At 38.0% G+C, this 13,379-nt stretch overlaps 1 long non-coding RNA gene across 2 annotated transcripts in view; it reads right to left on the reverse strand.

Moving 5' to 3' along the window:
- LOC306993108 overlaps positions 1-13,379 on the reverse strand; it is a 41,558-nt gene that overhangs the window by 26,129 nt on the left and 2,050 nt on the right. For both annotated transcript variants that reach the window (XR_013796399.1, XR_013796400.1), the window contains exon 2: positions 11,614-11,731. This is a non-coding gene — a long non-coding RNA (uncharacterized lncRNA). The remainder of the gene's footprint in view (positions 1-11,613; positions 11,732-13,379) is intronic.

The following is a 13,379-nucleotide window of genomic DNA, read 5'->3' on the forward strand; positions in this document are numbered from 1 at the left end:
AAATGATTGGAGAAGTCCTGCATATGTCACCAGAGAGAAGTCTGACATTTTAAATTGGAAGGTCCAGTTATGACATTGATTAAACATTACAAAGTAAAATAAAATAAAACATATATGAACAGATGAATAAATAAGATCCATGATATGCATTTAGAAAATACAGAAGATTCATTTTAATTTCATGCTGACTTTAAAGCTATATCCACAGAGATCAGGAGGGAAATAACCAAAATAAGGCATGCAGGCTAGGCTAGGTATTTGAACCGATTATCAGAATCATTTGTAGTGGAAGTTACCTTATTAGCTTTAGTCAAGAAATTAGTGCAAATTTGAAAAGGAATAGTGTCTTACTACACACAATTACTAAAACAATAGGCCTGGGTAAAATCAAGACCGAACGACAATTACTTTACCATAGAAATGGGGTGTTGTTAGGCCTAGTGCGAAATACTCTCAACAATGGTAAAATCACTGACCATTAGACATTTTATAGAGTATTTTTTTGCCAACTGTATGGGGACATATTCAGCAATTATATCTCCACAAGAATAGCTAGGCCAGAAAACACAGCTATCAGAATATGTTGTGTAATACAAATTCAGCATGCAATTAAAGGTATTCATAAGTCAAAACACTGAAGATATCAGTCATAGTGTGCCACTAAATAAGAAAGACTATAATGGTGGACTAAATTAGTAACAATGTCTACAATGTGTGAATAATATTACTACTATTATTTTCAAACTATCATGTGCCATGCCAGAAAGATAGTTTTGCATTATAAGGTTTATTTTCAGTCTAAATTATATAAAAAAATCAAATTCAGCATTGATGAAGAGATAACAAAAGATAAAGAGAAATACATGCCTCATACATTTCTCTCCGTAAATAGTTTGTTTGTCAAATTGAATGAATTTGCCATTAAAGCTGCATTTCTCTCTTCGGCTCATTCAGATTTCAGAGAAAGCCACTTAAGAGGTTCTGTCACTCTTTCATTATCCTCCCATTTCTGAGGGACAGGACCGCTCTCCTTCGTGTTCGCGGCTCGTGCTGGCAGAAGCTCGGAAAATAAACCTAATCCTACCCTTCGATTTCATTAGAGATCCTGTTTACATAATTATTCATGCACTATAAATCAAGCAGAATCAATCTATCTTAAGGTGCTTAATTGAAAGCGATTTTTTTTTTCCACAGCCACATATTTGGACATGGTGGAGGAGCAGGCCTGGTGATAGATGGAGAACCCAGCGCAAACAGTTTGAGTGAGTCAGGTCTTGATTGATCAGTGCCCTCTGGGAGAAAAGAAGGCTGGATCTTGATCTCAGAGCTTGGAGATTAAAGCCATAACAAGTCCCCTGTCCTTCTCACTTTCCCCTCAACCTCCTCTAAAGTCTGACCTTATTACGTGCATCTGTATGATCTTGTCTTGCCGCTGGATCAGTGACTTGAAAATTGTCACAGTGTCTTCCTTGAGTGTCACTGTTCTCCATTGGGCCCGTCGGTTTGATTTAAAATGCCTACAATTTATTAGTGGTCCCCACGGTGCGTTCTGTAATTCCTTTAGACATTTTTGTAAGGTTTTAGTTGTGGCCTTAGTGATTCCCCAGTGCGATACTGTAAACCAACATCAAAGGACGCATTATTCCTTCACACTGATGCCCATAAAGAGTGTAGCTGCTTTTGCATGGATAAAGAAACAAGCGTTGTGCAGCTGGAGTGATTCTTTTCACCTCTCCTTCTCATTTCTCCTCTTTTGTCTTGAATACTGTTGAGGTTTGACTCCTTAAGGCAAACAGCATGCAGGGATGTAGCAGTGGCATGTGTGTGTGTGTGTGTGTGTGTGTTTGGAAGAGAGCAGATGTAAGGGTGGATGTGCATGGGCTGGGAACAGCCAGAATCAGTCTCTCCGCTCTGTTCCTCGACTGACCCCGCTATAAGACTGCCAAAAGAGTCACTGCAGGGGGTCCGCAGCAAACAGACATGCATTTCATAAGGGGTTGTCAATGGAGAAAGTTATAGAAGGACATATAAAAACAGAAAAAAAAATCTATACCTCTACATTAGGCTTTTAAGGTTTTACAGAAAAGTTTATTTGCAGTACATGCTCAGTTAGCTACTGAACATTCATTTATATTTCAAGACCTATTGTACCACATTAATCTAATATAATGTTACACATCATTTGTTAGTCCCTAACAGTTCAACCAAACGTTCATTGAAGACATAACAGATAATGTTTGAGTGAATACTTGCCAAGACAGATATTTTGAAATACTGTAATTCTGTGTACGTGTATATCGGGATTGCGCGCTGTCTGAGTGTGCAAGCTTCGTGTCAGTCAGCGCGAGTGAGATCGTTTTGTTTACATCAGCATGAGTTTGAAAATCACATTTCATTGGTTCAGACTCATGCCATTGAGAATTCGCTATGAATATTCACAAAGTTGGAATGCTGTGCCAACGATACCAAACTTGTGCTGAGGGGAAGCGCAAGAACGAGCAGAGAAAAACTGCAATTTTTCATGGACAAAGGAAAAGTACTCTTCTCAGAAAACGAACAAATAAAAATAATTGTAGATATTTAATTGCTATTTGGAGCATTGAAATCACTAGACAAGTGATTGAAGGACTTGAAGCCTGGGCGAGGGCTTATTGAACAAATATTTGTTGAAATTTGACCAAAATTTGTATTTTTCACTTGTTTTGCCTATAACGTGAACACATTTCGACTCATTTTGCCAGCACAGGTCTCACACACACACACACATATATATATATATATATACATACATATAAGATACACACTGTACACACACACACGCAATCTATATTCCAATGATGATTTTTTTTTTATACTTCTATACAAATAATCCCGGGGAAAGCCCTCTCCCACAAGATATAAAAATAGCTCCGTCCATGCCCCTCTGTGTCAAAGTTAGGGCACTCAGTGGGGTGCAGACTTCAAAGCAAGAAGGGAATTCTCCAAAAACAACTGCTGGCAATTTCAAATCAACCCACCCTTTGAGTCATCCCCTCTCTCAGACTGCTCTTTCAAAATATCTCCTCTTCCAATTTTCCTCACGATTCATGTGCCAATTACTATTTCAAATATGTAATTCCTGTAACCCCCCCCAAAAAATAAAATAAATAAATAAAAAGTAGAATGTCACAGTGAATACAACCTCAAAAACATTCTTCATTTTTAATTATTCAACTGATCGAACAAAATGAATGTGAATTAAAAATGCAGTTATTCACAAAACAATTATTATCAAAGAATTATTTGAAATAGCAGAATTAGCTATGTTTTCGTCATAAAAGCACGGTGGCCCCAGACAGCATCTCCATGCCAGATAAGAGAGAGTGGGAGGCAAGAGAGAGCGAGAGAAGCTGAGAGAGGGCCAGAAGAGGACCTGCCTATTTTGCTTAACAGTTGGTGGGAAATGAAAATGACCTGGTAGGGTTAAAGGCCAAAAAACATGTCAAGAATTTCCCAGGATACATTTCAAGGGCGACCAGGACAGTGAAAAGGAGGCTATAGCTTTCATTTGTGCTTCACAATCAGAAGCGTGTATTTTTGCGTCTGTTAAATGAAAAATGAGAAAAGGCTTGTGAAATAGATTATTCTCCATCAATAGAGACAGAAGGAGACGTGGGTTATTGTGTGTTGGCTGATGGGTTTGGGCTGCATTGCACTGTGGGTAAGCAGGCTCTCTGTGGCCTCAGCATGAAGCTGGCCGCTTTGGCCCGTCCTCAGGTGCTGTCACTCTCCCCTCCACCATATTAATTATGGGATAAAGACTCTAATCCTTTGCCTTTGAAGCACCAGGCTGGTTTTGAAGCTAGACTTTGCAGCACACAAAAAAAATTATGCTATATGACGGTGTAATAAAATAAAATAAGAGCCTAAATACCTTTCATTTTCATTTTTCCCCTTGGGTCTTGTTTTAAAAATTCCCTCTCCTTTCATCTGCATTGAGCATACATAATAAATTTGGTATTTGGTGTGATTATCAAATCATATATGTGATTTTCCATATATTGCATGTTGTTTTATGATTTGTAAAGATGTTCACTGGTTGTTGACTCACTGAAGCTACAGTACATCTAAAATGATCCCAGGTTTAGTGCCCCCTGTTGTATGCTTTTAGCTCCAGGTATCATTAGCTTGCAGCTCTGGCGCATAGCCCTAAATAAACCTCTAATTGTCCTATACTGGTGTGTATTATATTAAAACTACAGCATTAATGATGCTTTAAAAAAAAAAAAGTATATAGCAAAATGTTATTGCAAAAACTGAAATCCCTCCGAGGGGAGACTTAAGTAGTTTATTTTCTTTTTTGTAAGCATTCAGGTTGTGTTGTCATGACATTATAACACTGTTTTTGCGATGTGAAGAAGGCTATATGATTAAAAAGATGCAAAACACAATTCAAAAGTATATTCTATCAGCCAAAATGTGTCTCTAAAACGTTTACAAGGGCTCCCCCTAAATTGCAAGGCCTTGCCAGGTTTCCCTGTAAGAAATGAAAACGTCTTAAGACCACATCAAAAGGGAGTCCCTGCTGTAGTGCCGGACAACATTGTCAGTGGCCAGGCAAGCCTGAGCTGCGTTCTGTGATGTGAATCAGTGGTAGACAGCAGTGTGAAGGCCGAGGTAAAGAGAGCAGGTTCTGGATGTATGGCTCCACATGAAGCCATGGAGAGAGAGTGAAACCTCCAGCCTGGCTGCTGTTTTTATGGTTGTTGTTTCAGGTGGAGACCATGGCAGAAGCAGCTGTGGGTTTGAATGCTGCCCTCTTGTGCTGAATTCTACACTGCCTGTATTATGGGCTGCGGAATTATGTTTACAACATATAGAAATGTCAGCATTGCATGATGCTCTCCATTTTATCCATTGTGGTTTTGGCTTACATAATGCTACAACATCGAAATGTGTTGTTTCTCCTTTCAGCTCAAGGTTTCTAGCTCCGTTTCACTCTTTCTTGATTGATTGATTCTTTTTTTGTAATGTTGCTTAATGCCACTAATCAGAGTTTAAATTTAACTTATTTGCAATTTCAGGCGTTGCGACATTGCAAAACTGGACATTGTTGGGTGAACTGTTCCTTTAACGGTGTCTCTAATTTTCTTCAAATGTGTGATTTCAATGATACACTGTTGTCTTGATCTTATTAAAATGTTTGGCAACAAAATGATCAATATGGCAGCATTATTAACCACCAAAGATTCTTTTGACTTTTAAAGAAAGGCAAAAGTCATATGTGGGGAAAGACAAGAGTAAAAGGAGAGGAAAAAATGACCTGCCGCTTTCATGAGGCCAAGAAGAAAAAAAAAAGGTGGAAGAGAGGAAATAATTGTTTGATCTGTCCTTTGCCTGTCGCTGCCCTAATCACTCAAGACTGATTCAGAAAATGCAGGCTTGAATGTCAGAGGGCCACCTGCGGAGAGCTAGTCCGTTTCCCCTGCTCTGCGCGCCCATAGCCTTGTAATCACCACTCTTTCTCTCTGCACAGACTTGGCACTCTACAGCTGCCTTGATTGAGCACCTCAATCTAACAAGGTATCCACCAGTCCTGCCAGACTATTGCGGACGATTGAAGATGCCCCTGATGATCTCAGAGCAGTGCTTTTCCGCTCTAAACTCTTCCGCCATAAAGTCCAAAAACACAGAAGCTGTTTGAATGTAAAAATAAAGGAAAGCCATGAAACATAAAGACAGAACTGGTGTGTTATTCACTTACAGGGGTCATGCAATATTAGTAATTTTAAGAAGAATATCTGACCATTTTTTTTTTCAATATAATGAATGTAAAATGATTATAATAAATCGCATGAAAAGGGACCAGTATATTATTAAAAATATTTACTTTTGTGTTGCATACAAGAAAGTCATACTTGTTTATGTTTTTATTATTTATTTTTTTGCAATGTTTGGTGTTAAAGGGGCTGAAATGATAACATTTAGAATAATAGGGTAATATTCTGGTGTTTAGGACAATCTATGTGTAGGATTTAAGTTTTGAAATATATTTTACATTTGATCCTTTTATTTCAAAAGAGCAAGTTATATTAAATTGTTATAGGACATAATAAAAATAAAGGTCTGCATTAGACAAAGCAAAGCCTCAACAGTAAAACTACAGCTTCCGTGATTTTATAACATTATCTTTTACATTTCAGAAAAGTTGTTGTCAATAATTTGAAAGTTTTAATATTCTGCAATATGAAACTAGGGGGTCTGAACAACCAGGGTTGTGGTTGTTCATGGCAGTATTGATTATTCATAATCATCACCCAGTGTCCAGACAATTTTTGGAGAAAAATAAGAATCAGAAAATAAAGGTAATCAATGGTGAAATCCTGCTGAATGCCTCTATCATCATTTTCTACAGTTAAGTGGGCAAAATATGGTCTACAAGATCTTGTAGAGGAAGGAGTTTGGTGAGAAGTTGCAAGTCCCCTGTGATTTCTTTGCCTGTTCCCACTGCCCCCATGTCACTCCTCTGAAGGTCCCACGGGGAATGTCCCTTTAGATCTCTCGTGAAGACCTCTCACCCCACAACAGGACTAATTGTTTTCAGGCATGCATGTTTGAGTGACAAGGGTCTAGCATGCAGCTTGTAGACTGCAGAGTCGCTGGTCTGTAGCATGTATCGTTTTAAGGGTCATTGTGTGAAACAGGTGCTTTTTTCCAGGGTGACAAGGTGGTTTGGGTGCAAAATGCAATGTTTTTTTTTTACATTATCAAAGCACTGAAGGAAGTGCATTTTTTGTAAGGCTTATTAGAATAATGTGTTTCAGTGTTAAAAATGCGTTGAAAAGTTCTGACATACATTGGCAACCAAAGAAAAAAAAAACCCAAAACACAAATCCAGTTACTTAATTTTTGTTACAGTTACTAATAAAAAATGGTTTCAGCTATTCAACGTTGATATTAGTTTTGCATGTGTGTAAGAGGGACACAAATGACAACTGATTTGTATAATGACCTTGAATGTGTTTAGGCCTGTCACGATCATGAGCTGATGATTGATTGTCATACAAATAATTGCATTTAACAATTGAATCCTGTATTGTTCATGTCAAACGTTTACTGAGTAAACTTGGAATTAAATAAATTAATAAAATGGGCCCATTATGATAAACTATAATGCTGTAAAAATTATAATTACGGTAATATAATATAATTTAACTCTCCTGCTTCTCCCTACCAAACCGGAAAAGAAAAACATAATATTGTGCATGGCATTTATTGAAGCGCTTATATTTGGCTTATTTGGATAGCAAATACGAATAATTTAAAACTGCACAATTATTGCGTCTATCTAAAATAATTGTGCGTAGATTGAATAACCAGGATCAGACTATTAATCAATAATCATAACAGGCCAAAATTAATTTGAAAAGATTTCAAAGTATCTATTCTCTATTATATTCTTGACACTTTGGAATGTCAGCTATGGAAACAGCCATGGTACTCTTGAGGCATGCCACTAAAATTTATGATCAATTATGGCTTTTCTAAAGCTGGATTTAACATGTCATATGTGTCACGCTTCTCTGGGAAATAATGACATTGAATGGATTTCAGAAAGTTGAAATTTATCCTCCTATTGCCCTGGGTTCCTTACATTCGTTCCCTGCTTAATATAATACTGTTGATTTAACAATGATGTATTTGAACCTTTGGGCACTTTTTCATTTAATAGATGGTTTTGCAGGTTGCACAGGGTGCTGCATTATTCTGCTGGCTTGACTGAGTGATAGACCCACGATATGGCGGTGAGTCCATCAACAGCAGTTATATTCAATTTCTGAGGAGAGCATTTGTCACATGGGACAGGTAGCATTAACACAATGAAAGAGTCTTAAGTCACTGTTAAGTCGCCGTGCGGGCCATATAACCGCACGTTTTGACGTCTCTTTTTCCGTAGTGACCGCTATACCTTTACCTCAGCACATAATATGACGGAGCATTGATTAATTGTACATTTAAGTGGATGCACAGCCCTCCTCTCTATAATAAATTATAGTCATTAATCAATAAAGCACAGTGTAATACAGGGACTTGGGGGACATGCTGCTTTCTAATGGAACACTGAAACTGGCAATGACCACTCGACAAGATGCTCTACGCCTGCCTCCATCCAATTAAACCAGATAATTAATGAACATCCTTAACTTCCATAATGGGATTTGCCATTCAAGCTATTCCGCCCATAAATGTTTGATGGTCAACAACTTTGCAAAGACCTTATGTATTGTAAATACTTTTGAGTGCGGTATAATGAAATCTACTATATGTTTGAATTCGTAAGATAATATTTGATAAATGAAACAGACAGACGTCCAGAACACCAGCAATGTACAACATAAATGTTTAGTCTCTCTCCATGGTACGTCACATAGTATAGCAAGGACCTATGGGAGACCGGCGCGGATGGTATCATAAACACTGAAGCTGGGGACAAGGACATGAAAAATAGTTTCCAAAACTGAATAAATTATCATTTCAAATTTAATTTGTGGAAAATCACACAAAGTATTAGTTTGATACTTATTGTCTACTCCTAATCTTATGATAAAACTGTTATATTAAACTGCAGTTACCATTTTTAAAATGCATGCTTACTTTGTGGTAAACCTGAGGATAAAGCTTCTTCGAAGAGTTTAAATAAAATATAAAAAAATACGCTAAAATCATATATACATGTGGGAATCGATTAGATCAGATGGGCATAAACTTCATAAACTTGAATATCACATAATTAATTATGAACACACAAAGCATTTGGGTCTCTGAGAAGAACCCAGGCATACATGTAGTGTAAAGTCATTGAGGGTTATTAATTGTTTCTCTGAGATATAGTGCACATTTACATGACCAAGATAACAGACAAAAATCAGCTCATTTTATAAACCTTAACCCACGAAAAAATTTAAGATTATTATTATAAAAGAACATTGTTTCCTAAATAAATTTAAGATAGGCAAAGTTGATACTTAAATGAAACAAGCTCCATTATACTCAAGAATTATACGGATAGAGCCTCTAAGCAAAATAACAGAATTTTCCTCTGAGCTTCCGTGAAATAAAATGGCATTTATACTTATCAAAGCAAACTAAATAGCCAGGCTTTTCATCAACACAAGTTCAGTCATGGGAATATAAATGATCCAGGCGACTTGATTCTGCCTAATGGAACTGGATGAAAGGTAATATTAACTATGCTGAAGCCAGAGAAATAGATAAATAGATAATAATGCTGAGGGAAAACAATTAAGTACTTCAGTGGTAGATAAATGACTTGTAATGTTTGCCTGGCTACCTGAAAAGCGCTTTCTTCATCTAATGCCGTCTGAAGCTGTCACAGTGTCGTAGCTTTAGCCCATTTGATTAATGATGAGCTGTGGGCACAGCTAGCAGCTAAAGTCTCAATTATGAAAAAGCCAGTAACTAGTGCAATGTTGCTGATGCCTTTATTCCACTGACAGCAGTGAAAAATCGCAATATTTCTAATCAGGGTAAAATCGTTCATCATTCATTTATTGGCATTTCTGAACATGCCCTTTGTGTCTACCTTTTCCTTCTTCCTGACTTTCACGCCACCCTGAAACCAAATCCTGCAGAGATTGATGCTTCAATCCATCCGCTCTCCTCTCACTCTTACCAAAGTCTATTAAAGTTCAGCTTTAATTATTAATCTGAAGGTCATGACCCTGTCCAGCCCCATTTTTGCAGTTTAAGAGGAGACAAGAAAATTAATAAAAACATTTCAGTGAAAAGTTCAGGATGCTTGTCTGAAATTAGCTAAAAATGCTATAAAATCTAAGGATTTTTCTGCAAATGTCTATGTTTCATGCACTTTTTATTTGTATTTACTATGTTTTAATAGATGGCTTCAATCCTGGATGCTGATTGGTCAATACGGCATTTCAGTAATGATGTGAAACACCTTTTGAAATATCTGCTGTTTATTAATATCCATATATTATAGTAATATCAAACTATTAAATGAGTCATGACATGACAAATCAAATTTGCTTTGATCTTTTGACATATAAGAGATCCGTGTACCATTAAAACACCCAGCAAGTTGCAAAGCTTAAAACGTTATAAACAAAGCATTTAAACAGCTCGTTTGGATATTGGGGGATTTGTGACATCATACGGGCAAATTAATTTGCATAAGCCTGTCTTCAGAGCAAGAAATCAACTAAAAGTTTTACATCATTGGACCATAAACTCTGCTCTCTGGCGATCAGTCGCTTAATGGCAAGATGCAAGCATCGCATCAAAAGCAAATATAGAAACCATTATAATCACTGATGCTGTCTACAGTATATGCTGTTCAGTTTACTCCATGTACTTGAGTCTGGCGACAAAGGCCAAATGGGGGAATAAATAGAAGCGTAAAGGAATGTCCGCTTTTACGCGTCCAGTTTAAACTGCTCGTTTACATCTCTGTAGACTTCAGAAGGATACCAGTGTCAGGAACAAGTGGGTGGTTTATTATAATGGAATCCTGGATCGTGTCAGAGGATTATTAGCCTGACGTTGTCATACTCAGATTCTAGTCAGAATATGAGTCTGATACTGCTCCATTGGGCTGTGATTATAGGGGGGTTCAACCGAACCAGGGAAAAAAAAAAAAGCCTCTGCACACAATTGGATAGACCTACAACCAATCAGAGCAACGGAGTAAGTGACGTATGTTGAATCCCGTAGGAAGGACGGCAAAAACATCTTTCCGTTTACAAACAAGCCTTAAAGGAGCCGCCCCTTAACCTTTTGAGCGGTGCGGTCCCACATATGGGATTTAGAATGTTCAGTGGCGTCACACAACTTGCCAGATTCAAACTGGCGTGTGTTCGCACCGCAGGAACTAGGAACGATATTCGTTCTAGGAACTCCTTTTGGAGGAACTAATTTTTCTCCAACTTCAGAGTAGCGTCTAACCCAGAACATGTACGCTGATTAGCTGAACGAACGCGAAACAGCATCACCAGCCATAAAAAAAAAAAGAAGCAGATTATAGCCTAGTATTTACTCTAGAAACTGACTCTATGCGCATGGGAAACAGCGCTATATATGGGCCTCTTAACTTTTACACTTAGGAGAAAATCCAACGCAACTTTGAGGGGACCAAGCCAAACAAGATTATGTATTTCTGCTCAACTAGCCACACTAGAAATCAACCACATAACATACGCAAATACCTTTTCATATAATGTCTACATTCTAGGGTCCGACGAGCCGTCAAAATAAAAGTCACAACAAGAGCGGGTTACATCACTTCAGAGTTCCCACTGACGGTGCGAATGCAACTAGGAAAATGTTCCTAAGGGAACCATTAGTTCTCGGGGAACCACCCTGGTGGCTAGTTCCTATAACTAAGTTCCTAGAACTACCTGGTGCAAAAGCCCCTTACATTTCCCATCATTCCTCACCTGCTCTCACTCAGCCATTACCTACATCTGATCTCTGCTAATCACCACTTCATAATAGCACACACTTCAGTTCCCTCAGCGTCTAGCCTTGCTCAAGGATACACTCATTACTGCAATCTCCTAATTTCCAATGCCTGTGAATTATCTACAGATAACTTACCTGTGATTATCCCTTGTGTTTGTCCTAGTGTGTTGTTCTCCCCAGCGTTACCAACCTGCTCGAATACTCCGCCACTATACTGAGGTGCGTGCTCTAGCAGACTGTCAACCATCACCATCTGTAAGACAAAGTCTTTCATTAACATCCTTCTACCATCCATCAACTGCCACAACCAATATCTACTGTTTGTTTCCTGCGCCCATTGTGTGATCCAATAAAGTTTGTCTGGATTAACTCCCCTCTTGCTCAGTGTGTATATCCTGACAGTCATTACCCCTTAAATAAGACTATTGCTGTAGTGAAAACACTTCAAACAATGAAAGTTTAAAACAAATAGAGGGTGAATTTTATTTTAATGCCAACTTTAAGAGAAGGTAAATAAATACATCCATTAATAACATGTATTACAGTACAGTAAATAGTGCACGGAATCTTATTTAAAAAGTTTTATTTGGAAATAATTTTTTTGATTTATTAACTTTTCATCAACTCAGGACCCCCTAGTTTGGGAAAAGACTTTAGTCATGCAGCGTTTAATTTTTGACAGGATATTAAACGAGGAGGGATAGAAGTACTGTAGGCCGACAGTGTGTTCAGTGCTGTACTGTTGTTTAACAGCATATCGATTGTTCAGCTGATGAAACATCTTTCCAAAAACCTTCAATAAACAAAATCCACCAGACAGTTTTGAATGTTGTGAGTTTTGAAAAATGACATGACACACATATGATACCACTGTAAAGTAAGTACATGTACATCCATCACAGCCTTGTTTCCATCTGTTCACTCTGACTATGGTGAATAGTTGAGGATTTATGTTAGATAGTCAGTTAGTAAATTCAAAAAAAATTTATTGAATAAAGTTAGTTATTTTAAACTAAAATAGTTTAATTGGGTTAACAAAATAGTTGCTTTAGGATAAATTAACACGATTTCACTTGTCAAATTTGAACACAATTTAAATTTCCTTATGTTAGTCCAACTTATTAATTTACTGAGGTTTAATTATTTTTCTCCTATTTAACCATGCAACTTCATTCATTATTTAACACAATGTATGAACAATGGAAGACTGGACTTAGTACTGACTAATGGCGCTTTTCCACTATACAGTACCAGCTCGCCTCGCCTCGCCTCGCCTTTGTTTGGTGTTCTACTGTGTAAAAGTTGTACCGGTAGCTGCTTCCAGGTACTTTTTTTCATATCACTAAAACTACGAAAAACGTGACGTGAAAAACTACGATACTAAAACGTGACGTGAAACACGCCAGACTGCTGATGAGAGAATCGTCACTATTCACTGCTTTATCATTGCACGCGCCAGACGGAGTATCCTGAATAACCCCGGCATTAGAGATCTTATAGAGATCTAATAATCTCCGGGCAATAGTTTTGCCAGAGATTGCGTGATATACGGTATACCCATTACTAATATTATGTAAAACAGCATACACTAGATTTCCTCCATTGTCCTGTGTGTGTGGGTAGCGGGTGTGTGTCGCGTCGCTATGACGACCAGGTACTATTGTGGAGGTACTAGGCTTGTTTGAGATGAGCAAAATCTGCGCAGAACCGATCACCGGTGATCAGCGCGAGATGCATGCCGGTTAGAAATGTGTCCGAGTGCGGTCCGCCTGGCTCTGATGTCATGCTGACGTATGTCAAAAAACTCTCGCGATCGTAAGGCGCACGTGTCGGATTCTGCAGTTGCGCGCAGTTGCTCTCTAGTCGATGGGAAACGACTTGCTGACGACACAGCTTAATGC

This window comes from Phoxinus phoxinus (genome assembly GCF_949152265.1).
Source record: "Phoxinus phoxinus genome assembly, chromosome: 24".
Lineage (NCBI taxonomy): Eukaryota > Metazoa > Chordata > Actinopteri > Cypriniformes > Leuciscidae > Phoxinus > Phoxinus phoxinus.